Source organism: Thunnus thynnus, unplaced genomic scaffold, assembly GCF_963924715.1.
Source record: "Thunnus thynnus unplaced genomic scaffold, fThuThy2.1 SCAFFOLD_41, whole genome shotgun sequence".
Taxonomy (NCBI): domain Eukaryota; kingdom Metazoa; phylum Chordata; class Actinopteri; order Scombriformes; family Scombridae; genus Thunnus; species Thunnus thynnus.
The window spans coordinates 61484-74751 of record NW_027095882.1 but is presented as its reverse complement, the minus strand read 5'-3'; positions in this window follow the sequence as shown (position 1 = coordinate 74751).

Here is a 13268-nt window from a genome sequence, read left to right as displayed (position 1 = left end):
AGTATTCACACCGATCATTGATGCAATGATGAACTATAGCAGCCATCTTTTCATAAGATATTATTTGTTTCAGGGACCAATGTTTCAGCTCTACCGACCTTTCTCAGGGCAACAACCGACAGACTTTTTCACCCTATATATCAACTCACCTGCCACAGGTGGCTCCTGATTAGCAATCAGCAGGTAAGGCACCTGACACACTTCCTGTTTCTTCCATATATGGTCTTCTTAGATATACCAAAAAACTGTACCATCATTAAAAGCTCCAGGAATATAACGATTTCATGAACAATAACAGACATCAAATATTTAACATTTCAAGGATCTAAAACAGTAAAATCTCATAACAGATAGGGTGAAGAAGTAGAAAAAATGTTTTAATGATATCCCCTGATTCAATCAATCAATCAATCAATCAATTTTTATTTATATAGCGCCATATCACAACATAAGTCATCTCAAGGCACTTTTCACATAGAGCAGGTCAAGACCGTACTCTTTAATTTACAGAGACCCAACAATTCCCCCATGAGCAGCACTTGGCGACAGCGGTAAGGAAAAACTCCCCTTTAACGGGTAGAAACCTCAAGCAGAACCCGGCTCTTGGTGGGCGGCCATCTGCTTTGACCGGTTGGGTTGAGAGAGAGAAAGAGAGAGGGAAAGGGGGAGGGGGACAGAAGAAAAACAATCACAACAACAACAACAACAACAACAACAACAACAAGCACGAGCAGCAACAGCCAGGGAAGGATGCCATCAGGACTGTGAAGGACCGCGAAGGTTTGGCCCGGGAGTCAGGTTTTTCTGTGAGATGAGAAAGCACAAAAAACTCCGGGGAAGAAGCAAAGTTAGTGACATGCATTGATGTTACATGAATGCATACAGATGGAGAGGAGGAGGAGGAGAGAGGAGCTCAGTGCATCATGGGAAGTCCCCCAGCAGTCTAGGCCTATAGCAGCATAACTAAGGGCTGATCCAAGGCGAGCCTGGTCGGCCCTAACTATAAGCTTTATCAAAAAGGAAAGTTTTAAGCCTACTCTTAAACATAGAGAGGGTGTCTGCACCCCGGACTGAATCCGGTAGATGGTTCCATAGAAGAGGAGCCTGACAGCTGAAGGCTCTGCCTCCCATTCTACTTTTAAAGACTGTAGGGACCACCAGTAAGCTGCATACTGGGAGCGCAGTGTTCTAGTGGGATAATACGGTATTATGAGCTCTTCAAGATATGATGGTGCCTGACCATTAAGGGCTTTGTAAGTTAGGAGAAGGATTTTAAATTCTATTCTAGATTTTACAGGAAGCCAATGCAGCGAAGCTAAAATGGGAGAAATGTGATCTCTTTTTCTAGTTTTAGTCAGAACACGTGCAGCTGCATTCTGGACCAGCTGGAGAGTCTTTAGAGACTTGTTAGAGCAGCCTGATAATAAGGAATTGCAATAATCCAGCCTAGAAGTAACAAATGTGTGAACTAGTTTTTCTGCATCTTTTATGGACAGGATGTGATTTTTGTGATATTACGTAAGTGAAAAAAGGCAGTCCTTGAGATGTGATTTATGTGGGAGTTAAAGGACATATCCTGATCAAAGATAACTCCCAGATTCCTTACGGTGGTGCTGGAGGCCAGGGTAATGCCATCCAGAGTAGCTTTATCATTAGATAATGTGTTTCTAAGGTGTTTAGGGCCAAGCACAATAACTTCAGTTTTATCTGAGTTTTTAGTAGAAAATTGCAGGTCATCCAGGTCTATATGTCGTTAAGGCATGTTTGGAGTTTGTTTAACTGATTAGGTTCATCTGGCTTCACTGATAAATATAATTGGGTATCATCTGCATAACAATGAAAATTTATGGAGTGTTTCCTAATAATATTACCTAAAGGAAGCATATACAAGGTGAATAGAATTGGTCCAAGTACAGAACCTTGTGGAACTCCGTGTCTAACTTTTGCCTTCATGGAGGATTCATCATTAACATGTACAAACTGAAATCGGTCTGATAAATAGGACTTAAACCAGGTTAATGCAGTTCCTTTAATGCCAATTAAATGTTCCAGTCTCTGTAATAGGATGTGATGGTCAGTGGTGTCAGATGCAGCACTAAGATCTAACAGGACAAGTATAGAGACAAATCCTTTGTCCGATGCAGTTAGGAGGTCATTTGTGACTTTCACCAGTGCTGTCTCTGTGCTATGATGCGCTCACCAGGGTTTAAGCAAGTTGATGAAGGTTTTGTAGGAATACTTCCTTGCTCCCTTGAGTGGCTTCTCACGGAGAATGGAGTTCAATGTGCTGGGGTGAGAAGCTGGAATCTGGATCTTGTGATGATCAGTAAGTTGCCCAGTCCAGATTTGAAAAGTTCTCATTGGAAGACAGCTCCTAGTTTATGCTCTCCTAGTCTTGATCCTTAACTAGATTTTGAGGTTTCAGCCCCTATTTTTCAGGATCACATCCTCAGACTAGCAAACAGCTAGTCTTCAACCAGCATGGCAAAAAGCCATGGAAGATAAGTAAAAAAGCAAAAAGCACGAATTCTCAGATAAGAGATTATTTCAAATTTTCAGCCTGCCACCTGTCCATGGGGAGGTGTGTTCAGCTCCTGAAGGCTGTTATTCTTTTAATCTAAGTATTTACAATTTAACAATTGCATGATTTATAACAATTGCATTTTGATAGTAGCTTTAGCATTTAGAGAGAGAAATAAGCAGAATGGTACTAAACATGATGTTAGTGTTATCAAAGATGATTGAATTATGTTAGTGGTATATTTATTGGCTTAAAGGAAGTGGAATAAAAACAAATATAAAAACAATAAAACACATTGGGTGACACACATATATACTAACATACAATATTAATTTTCCTTAGACAAAATCTAAGACTACATTTGGAAGTCCATGTCTTTTACAGTTCTTTGTTTTCCTTTATCTGGCTGCAAACAGCAGGGATCCAGGTCATGTGCTACATTTGTGTGTGTGTGTGTGTGTGTGTGTGTGTGTTCCTAGAGGTGAGTTTATGCCAGCGAGTGGTGGGGTGATGTTTATCCAAGTCGTACAATCAGCTCACACTGCGGTGTCAATGGGTCTTGCTTGCTTGAAGCTTGTTGCTTGCAGGATCAAAGGTGGTCTGGGTCAGTGGTCTGGTTCAGTGACCATGCAGGAGATGAGGGGTTCCTTATCTGATCCTTTCTGTTTGCAGGGTGCTGTTTAGATGGTCTAACATAGTTTAGACGGTGTAACATAGTCTGTTAAAAGTAAAAGACTTGTGTGGCATAAATCATGTTGAGCAGGGGGGCTCTCTCATTGGGGATGAAGACCATTCAATCTGGCCATTTTTTGACATATATGTGTGCTGTGGGGCTCCTCTATCTCCTCTATCTCTCTCTCTGTGTGTGTGTGAGTACATGTTTCTGAGTGTCTGTGTGTATATGGGTAAAATTGAGCTGAACTTCATATGAAGGACATAAATGTGTGGGGGAGTGTAGCATGTGTACTCAATGATGTTTTTCTTTTACTTCACAGAACATAAGCCAAGGCCATGAAGTTTCAGGTTGAAAAATTGTTTCCTTGTATCATTTTTCTTTTAGTAAAATTTTGAAATGAATCAATTTGATCTGAAAACCATGTAAAGGTTAAGTCTAACCCTACTGATCATTTACCAGCTGTGGGCTTCGTCCTCAGTCCGTCACCTCATGAGCTGTGTGCTGTCAGTCGACAATGAGGTGGTTTCATCACTGCCTGTGGCAATGGCTTGATTATTGTGTTTCTCACCCTCAAACAGGCAGTAACTTCATTACTTGCATGTTCACCACCTTGATTTACATGCTGAATAGCCCCATCCTCAAGACCAGGATCAGTAATCATTGACAGATCATGAGACAGTTTATATCAGTCATTTAAGACAGCCAGTTACATGTGACTGTATCGAAGAACATCCAGCCTAAATGTCTTTATTTGTTCATTTTTATTTGCATACAATAGTCTAAACAGCTTGCTGGAATTTGGGTGTATATGCACTTTTTTATTAAAGTATAGCAGTAGGTTATATTTCTACTTTTCTGCCACTGTTGATCAATTTCATTATTTGCCACTGGTTTGATATGTTACATTGTATTATTTACCATTTATATTGCAACAAATGGCGGAAATCACACCTGCCTGTTCAGATTCACAAACATCCAAAATTACAATAAAAGTAAGCGACATTTATATTCCAATACCAGACATTTTACTGTTGTCTCTGTTGTTTTCCTTCTCTAAAAATCCTGACATACTATTGTTTTCAGGGTTTTTTGGTGGATACATAAAGAAAAAGTATATTTAACATGGAAGTATAGCAATAAAGAGGGACTTTGGCACTAAAAACGTTGAAAGATATCTACTTTATTTCACAATTTGGATGGCTGAAGCCTCATATGAGCTTCAGATAAATGTTTAAATATATTTTTGCGCAGAGGGAGGCTTTAAATGGCCAGTATGAACAGGAGGAATGATTATGGTAAGACAAACCTTCAATGTTCAGGGCATAGTTGAGATAGGTCACATAGGGCGCCAGCAACTAGAGGGCCACCAAAGAGGAGGGAGAAATATTCTGTGATTAATTTCAGATGCCTTATTTACAGTTAAAAGTCTCACTCACATCCAATGCACCTCTTACATAGAAACACCTGATAGTGGGAGGAGACTACCAGCTCACTGTAGACTGAGACTTCATTGGAGGTTGACAGTCACATGGTCCTACCTTTAACCTGCAAACTGCTGCTTATTTTGTGGTTTATTTCCTCTCACCACTGTGTAAGAATAATGTAACCCGGGTCACAAAGAGTTAACAACACAGAAGTGCCTCAGCCAATCAGAGGGCAGGTCTGCAGCACCGTAGGCAAACTACACAATGGACGCTACTCAGACGCTGAGTGACACTGTTGAGGGGGAACGGTAAAAATATAACACAGCTAAAACAGTAAAAACACCATATAATGTTTTTAAAATGTAACACTAACAGCCTGTACTTTGTTGTAAGCTCGTAGAGGTGTGTGTGTGTGAGAGGCTGCTCACTGAAACCTGCCGAGTGACACACGGGAACTCCCGAATCAGTGAGTCGTAGTAAAAGTCATCAATTAAATGCTGCGCCACACGATGCTAGGCTAAGCTGGCTAGCTCAAGTCAATGAACCGAGAGCTAACAGAAATAAACTACAACTGTTTGACAACTCAACTGGAAAAAATATGAAGATGTGACATGACGAGGCTGAAGTCGGCTTCCGATTCATAGCTTCTGATTGGAATTTCCAGTCCACCTTAAAAGTGGTACAACGCCTGTAGATGGCGTTATTCAGTCATTTTCGAGCTAATTCATGAAGTGAAAAATTGAACAAATACGGGGAAGAAGAAATGAGAATGATCAGTAGAGTGAAATTGTCCTAAATTTTGAGCATTTCAACTGTAGCATATTTTTTATACCCTTACTCATGGTAAACTGCATTTCAGTCTTACTGCTATCTCTACCTATTTGCTGTGGTCTTATCAGCTCAGTATTAAAAAGTCTCAACAAACTAATACTCCAGTATGACAGGAGATGTCAAAGGGTATCATAATCCTGAGTTTTATTCATTTTTACTGTAATATTTTGTCTTAATGATCTCAAACCCTTTACTCTATTTGTGAAAATGCAAAAAGGGGCAATTTCACTGATTTTCTCCCATCTAGACCACATTAGACCAGATCCAGATCAGAAACCACTATACTTAGACCTGTCAAATCTGGACTAGATTAACATGGAGACTCCAGAGAATCATTTAAACACAGTTTCAGATTTGTGAAACCTTTACTCTATTTGTGAAAATGCAGAAAAGGGCGGTTTTGATCCTTTTTTGCATCCAGACCACATTAGACCAGATCCAGATCAAAAACCACTATACTTAGACTTGTCAAACCTAGACTTGATTATCATGGAGACTCCAGAGAATCAATAAAACACAGTTTCTGATCTGTGAAACCTTTACTCTATTTGTGAAAATGGTAATGTTAATGATTTGCCACAACCCAGCCTGTTATCTGAAATTTAAAGGATTTCATTTCTGACTGCCATGAAGATCTCCTCTGTCTCACTTCAAAACCAAAGTAGAAAAGTTATCTTTACCTTTTTAAAAACAATCAAAACATCTTCATAGATTGGTCAATTGGTTTATTTACTCTTCAAATTCTTACTTCCACAAAATGACTGTTCTCTCACCTTTCCTCTAATTGGCCATGGTCAACCTCTCACTGCCTCTGCCAATAGTCTCCTCACTTTGCCAAAGCCTTTACCGTGGCCTGTATTAGAAGTACCATAATTCAGCCATGAGTGTGCTTGTTTTTCATTAATGTATATATATATATATATATATATATATATATATATATATGAATGAAACCATTTTTATAAAGAGCTGTCTTTCAATACTTTGTTAGTTATCAACATTTGATTGACTGTTCACTAACATTTTCCATCATTCCAGACCCCGCTATTCTCCTGCCCACTACTTTTTCCATTCACCTGACCTTGCACCTGCCTGCAGACATGATCTTCATGACCTCATTATCCAAAGAGTTTATACTGTAGACCTGCACAGTACCCTAGTCATTTGCTACAGTGTGCATTATGTCTTCTAGTCACAGCGTTGCAGGCTTTTTGTTATGCCTGAGTCTATGCTAGTTTTTTCCTGCCTACCTTAACTGCCTTAACTTTTTATTGTTATGTGAAGCACTTTGTGACATTTGTTTTTAAAAGTTCTATATAAACAAATAAATACATTATCGTTATCATTATTATTATTGTTATTATTAACTCTTTACCTGTTTAACCTGTTGGTGTCCTGTGTTTTGCCTGCTGACAAAGTAAATTCTTTTCATAATGATCCTGCGTTTTGAGTCTGTGAGTGTGCTTTTGGGTCAAAAATAGTATTTCTCAGTTTCCCATCCTCTTGCCGTCACTGTTGCTTGAAAGTACTTCTACAACTTTTGATTGCATTCCTAATATAAATAATACTGATGTTTGAAGATGTTTGAAGTACCTATGGAGCCCTTTAACTATTACTATTTGTCTCATCAAGACCTACAAATCATACACTGACACCCCTGACCTAAATCCAACAGGAAGTCCGCAATTAGCCTTTCAAAATAAGACTTTGCCCCAGTTTTGGCCCTTAAACAAACGTTATCTCCTCCAAGAGTGTTAATGGTATCGGCTTCAAACTTTAATAGGTGACTTATGACACTATGCTGAAAAAAAGTTGTCAGAAACTGTAATAACTGGAACGGCCCTGAAAGTTGCAGTGCCACATCACCCTTACAATGTAAACCAATGGGGAGGCAATCTATGGGCATGAACTTTGTGTCAAACTGAGGCTTCTGACGTCTAAACTATAAGTCTGACCACTTTCAAACCTGTATCAATGGATTCTCAACAAAATGTCCTACCAAAAAATTTGATTTTTAATGTAAGATTTGGCCAAAGTCATGGGATTTATGAGGATATTTCACAAGAAGCGTACTCTAAAATCCTCCTCTCCAACTGCTCCTGGTGATGTCACTCCCTCAGTGCTGTGAAACATTCCGCAATACACACTCATTATAAAATCACAGGAGGAGCAAGAAAAGACTTTAAAACTCACACTCTAATATCTCAAAAACAATAAAAGATAGAAAAAACATGTAAATTCAAGATTTGTAGGTCAAAGTCTCGTGACTCATTTAAAGTTCAAATGAAGTTTGTATCTAAAACTATGTGGAAGCAGTAAATGTTCAAAAAGGTGTGGGTTCACTCACACTCTCCATTCAAATATATGAGTATTTTTCTGTGTCCAGCTGCAGTTACTTATTGTCTCTACACACCTGACAGTACACATGTCAATCAAACTTTCACCAGGTCATGTGGGTTAAAAGTCTTTACTTTCCTAAAAATAGACTTGATGAAAATTAGGAAATTAATTTGTTTTACACACAAACTCATCAAGAGTTTTCAATTTACTAATTGAAATTCAAGTGAATGGGCCCAAAACTTGCATAATTTTGATGCCACAGGTGTGAGCAAGACAGACATGTCTCACCCTGCAGGAAATTCTCATCCTGTCAATCAAACTTTCAAAATAAAAGCACACCACACTTGTAAGAAATATCCCTCATTTTTAAATAGCAAAATGATCCCGACGGGCCAAAGTGCGAGGTCCCTCACAATTTTGTGATATATCCTTTCTGCTCCCTATAGAAAAAACAGTGACAATACAGATTTAGTGGATCAGATTTGTTTACAATATAAACAGGCACAACCAACCTGACCTGAAAACAAGTTTTTCTCAAACTAAATTTCCACAATTTATTCCAATACCTGAAATGGCACATTGTTCCAGAGGATACATTTTTCTTTTCTACTTTTAAGTTGCGGTATGAAAGTAAGAAAAAAAAAAAAGTTATGACAAGTTGGTGTAAATATTGATACCAAGATGTAGCCTGTTGTTATTGTCTAGGGGGATGATTATATCTGCTTTAATTACCAAATAATATATACTAAAATAGTAAAGATTAATAAAAAAAAGAACCCAGTAAATTAAAGCTGCAAGTACCGATGAACGGGCCCTCGCACCTCCACGCACGTCAGGCTGCGGCAATCGAAGGGCTTCTGTCACGGCCATTTAGATGTCTTCCAACTCGAGCTGGTTTCAGACAGTGCCAGAAGGAGATAAACATCACTTCCTTTGTCCACTATTTTGCCTGCTGCTGAGGCTGTTTCGTTGAAATATTGGGGGAGGGGGCGTTGATGAGCCATTCTGCCACACCCATGCCTGCCACCCATACGGTTTTACAGACTTTAAGACCTCTTATATGTGTGCAAAGTTTTGTGAGTTTTCAAGCATGTCTAGCCCCTTAAAAACAGCTTTGTACCTTATGGCGAACACTGAGTTGCCATGGCAACAGTTTTTGATGAAAACTCAAAAGCTTCAGGAGTTATAATTATCAAGGTCTCACACCTTGGCTGACCAAATTTTATGTGTTTCTGGCTAACCTGCTAGGAGTAGTTAGCAAAAGAGTGCCGCTTAAGACTTGCTGTTGCCAGTAGGTGGTGATATGAATAAGACTCAATATGAGCCTGTACTTGCTTTCATACTGGGACCCTTATCAAGCAGGAGAAATTTGGAAAAGATCTGATCATGCAGAGTCAAGTTGTAACACTTTGTTCAGGGCGAAACATCAAAGCTTGCCGCATGACCACTGCAAGGGCGTTCAGCGAAATCTCAAGATTTTGATATCTTTTTATCACAAAAGCCTTTAGATGACACTGACAAAATTTGAAGTTGGCGGGGTGAAATCTCTAGGAGTTTGTTAAAATACAAAGCATGCAAATTGCCAAAAATGGCTGCTCAATTCAAAATGGCCGACTTCCTGTTGGGTTTGTGGTTTTGCTCCAAGAGACTTTTTCGTGCATCTGGGAATGATACATGTGTGTACCAATTTCTGTGCATGTCTGTGAAACATACCACAGGGGAAACAGTTTAGGGGGCGCTGTTGAGCCATTTTGCCACGCCCATGTTCAGGACCTGTAAAATGTCAAATTTTTCACCACCACTGATGTATGTGCAAAGTTTAACAACTTTTCGTGCATGTTTAGGCACTAAAACTCAGGATTATGATACCCTTTGACATCTCCTGTCATACTGGAGTATTAGTTTGTTAAGACGTTTTAATACTGAGCTGATAAGACCACAGCAAATAGGTAGAGATAGCAGTAAGACTGAAAAGCAGTTTACCATGAGTAAGGGTATAAAAAATATGCTACAGTTAAAATTATCAAAATTTAGGACAATTTCTGTCTACTGATCATTCTCATTTAATTTCCCCACTGTTCAATTTTTCACTTCATGAATTAGCTCGAAAATGACTGAATAACGCCATCTACAGGCGTTGTACCACTTTTAAGGTGGACTGGAAAATTTCAATCGGAGGCTGTGAATCAGATGCCAACTTCAGCGTCCTTGTGACATGCAGAGAATCTAATTGCTCATAAAGCGACTGAACTGTTTAATACTGAAGCAACATACTAAGTTATGTTTTGTCGGGTATTATATTTCATTGGTATAGTGAATCTGATTTAAAGAACAGAAGACATAAGAATATGGTGTGTAAAGTTCACACTGTTGGTCTGTAATTCATGTAATATTGTTTTTATTTTAAAAAAAATACCAGGTTAAGATAAAAATAGTAATTTAGTTCATTTTACTCAGAAATTCATTTACTGTAAAGGTTACTTAAAATGTGCTATTTACTGAACTTAAAGTTATTTAATTTATGTTGTTTATTCTCAAAAATAATACACCTTCTTGTCTTGTGTGGTCATTTAATGTTGCAAATAGCCATTTCTACCTCCTGTCCGAATCTGGTATCCTCTGGTCCAAAATTATTAAAATCCTTACTAAATAGTAGTGTTAGGAGCCGAGTGCTACAATAATAAGTACGGTTCCTTTTAAATATTATAATATGATCCACAGCAGGATAATTCATAAGCAGGATGTGGATGTGATTTAGGGGCCCTAGGCAAACTCAGTCATGGGGCCTCCTTAGTGCCTTATTTTCACCCTTTGTCTAATTGTTGGTATTGGTGGGGACTATTAATACCACACTTAACATAGTCTGTTAAAAGTAAAAGTCATGTATTTACATTTTTAGCTTAGATAAAAGTGCAGAAGTATTTTTAGCACAATGTACTAACATTTACTTAATGTCTATTTAAGGTGGAGCTCATGTTAACTGCTTTATATCCTGCTGGATAGTTTTCTAATATAATCTATAATAATGCATCAAATTTTATTGTTGATAATATATTTTGTGTGTAAAATCTTAATCTGTAATGTAACCAGCAACAAGCTGTCAGATAAATGTAGAAGAATGACGAGGACAGTGTTTCCCTTTGAAACAGAAGGAACTAAATCCCTCCGAGTACAATTAGAGTAGAAGTACACTGTTGCATAAAATGGAAACATTAAAGTACATGTACCTCATAATTGTAAGAATAAAACTTTAGTAAGTGTACTTTGTTAACTTTTTTTAAATATTTTTTTTATTTTTTTTTATTGGTGATACTGTTGACAAGACATAGTGGAAAGGAAAAAAAATAACAAAAATAATGACAACAGCAATGACAACATCATATTACAATGAAAAAGATAGTAAATGTAGAAAGCAACTAAGCAATATGGATTGATTGTGGGAAAGGGGAAGGGGGGGGGGTGAGTGAATGAAAGTGAGAAAAGAAGAGAGAGAGAGGAGGGGGAGAAAGAAAAAGTGAGAGCATCAATAATTATTATAATAGTAATGATAATAATAACAATACAACAATATAATGTAATAATGATAATAGTCTTGTTTGATAGTGTACTGTGGCGGCGGTAGCGGCAGAGGCAGCCACAATAACAGTGAAATGGGTTAAATAATTAGCTATTTATATTAATTTATATCTATTTGAGTGTATATCAATTAAATTAATTTAATATGGCTATGGGGGGTGGAGCCAAACACACAGAGCCCAAGGAGGGGAGGCCACCATCACCCTCCCACACGACAGCTTTGTTAACTTTTAACCATATGGTATTGAGGAGGTTGATGATTTCCATAACTGCAATCATTGACCAGGTTTTTTCTCTGCTTCTCTGACATGAACTGATCAAGCAGTTACCCACCCAAAACCACATAGAGACTGTGTCTGTCCCCCGACCACATAAATCAATTAAATCCAAAGTATATAAAAGAAGAGTCATTCATGAAAATCTAGTAAAAATTAAAACCACTGCTGCAATAGTACAACAAAATAAGATAATTAAATGTGGACTCTTGAACATTAGATCTCTTTCATTTAAAGCAGTTTTAGTAAACGATTTAATTTCAGATCATCATATTGATTTATTTTGTCTCACTGAAACCTGGCTGTGTCATGAAGAATATGTCAGCCTTAATGAATCCACTCCCCCCAGTCATATTAATACTCATATTCCTCGAGACACTGGCCGAGGAGGAGGAGTTGCAGCCATTTTCAACTCAAGCCTAATCATGAACCCTAGACCTAAATTTAATTATAACTCATTCGAAAGCCTTGTTCTTAGTCTCTCTCAGCCAACCTGGAAAACTTTACAGCCAGTTCTTTTTGTTATAGTGTATCGTCCTCCTGGCCCGTACTCTGAATTCCTATCTGAATTCTCAGAGTTTTTGTTGTATTTAGTCCTTAGTACAGATAAAGTAATTATAGTAGGTGATTTTAATATTCATGTGGACGTTGATAGTGACAGTCTCAGCACTGCATTTCTCTCATTATTAGACTCAATTGGCTTCTCTCAGTGTGTAAATAATCCCACTCACTGTCTTAACCACACCCTAGACCTTGTTCTAAGTTATGGGATTGAAATTGAACATTTAATAATTTTTCCACAAAATCCTATTTTATCAGATCATTTTTTAATAACTTTTGAATTCCTATTACTGGATTACACACCATTAGACAAAATGTCCTCACTAGATGTCTCTCTGATAGTGCTGTAGATAAATTTAAGGAAGCAATTCCGTCAGTACTGAATTCACTGCGATGTCTCAATACTACAGAGGACTCTTATGTTAACTTTAGTTCCTCCCAAATTGATAATCTTATTGATAGTGCTGCAGGCTCACTAAGACAAACACTCGACTCCATCGCCCCCTTAAAAAAGAAGATAATAAAACATAAGAGGTTAGCTCCATGGTATAACTCCCAAACCCGCAAATTAAAGCAAACATCACGAAAATTGGAAAGGATTTGGCGTTCCACCAAAGTAGAAGATTCTCACTTAGTCTGGCAAGATAGTCTTAAAACATATAGGAAGGCCCTCTGTAATGCCAGAGCCGCCTATTACTCAGCATTAATAGAAGAGAATAAAAACTGCCCTAGGTTCCTTTTCAGCACTTTGGCCAGGCTGACAAAGAGTCATAACTCTATTGATCCATGTATTCCTATAGCTCTCAGTAGTAACGACTTTATGAGCTTCTTTAATGATAAAATTCTAACTATTAGAGACAAAATTAACCATCTCCTGCCCTCAACAGGCACCGTTCTCTCCCCAAACACAGGAACCTTGGTAACGGCAGTAAATCCTGACATATATTTGGACTGTTTTTCTCCAGTAGACTTGTCTGAACTAACTTCAATGATTTGTTCAGCTAAACCATCAACCTGTCTCTTAGATCCCATCCCAACTAGGCTGCTTAAGGAAGCCTTACCCT